Raw genomic sequence first — 567 nt, forward strand, 5'->3', positions numbered from 1 at the left:
AAAGTGAACCAGCTAGATCAAATTCACTACATATGTCAGCACATTACACAGAAACCTCTTAGAAAATAGCCCAGGAAGAGGAAGGAGTTATCAACCCAATGAAAAAGGTCAAATTGTTGCTCACAGGAGATGACTCTACTGTTCCAATGACTCCTATAATTCGATGTACTTTCCAACACAAGTAGTTACGGAGATTTTTTTTTTTTTTCCTCAAGCAGACCTGTTGCATTTCACACTGGCAGAAACACTGTAAAGTTTTATTTATGTACAAGTTATTCCAGTGAAAGCCGTGCCAGCAGAGTAGCATCTCACGAGATGTTTTTTGGAAAGAAAACCGGAGGTGGGAGATGAGCAGTGCAACAAAAACCTTTATTCCTTCTTAGCGATCGCGTTGTGCCTTTTAAAATTCAACACACTCCCCCCACTCCGAGTATTTGCACGAGGGAGAGCAGGCTGGTTTGGGCGGGCAGAGCTGTTCCGCTCTCGGTGGCAGGCACGGGACACAGCAGGGGCAGAATGGCTCCCGCACCTCCCGCCCCTCCGCGGAGGCGCGCGGGCGCGCCCCCG

The sequence above is a fragment of the Parus major genome, chromosome 2 (genome assembly GCF_001522545.3).
Source record: "Parus major isolate Abel chromosome 2, Parus_major1.1, whole genome shotgun sequence".
NCBI classification, from domain to species: Eukaryota; Metazoa; Chordata; class Aves; order Passeriformes; family Paridae; genus Parus; species Parus major.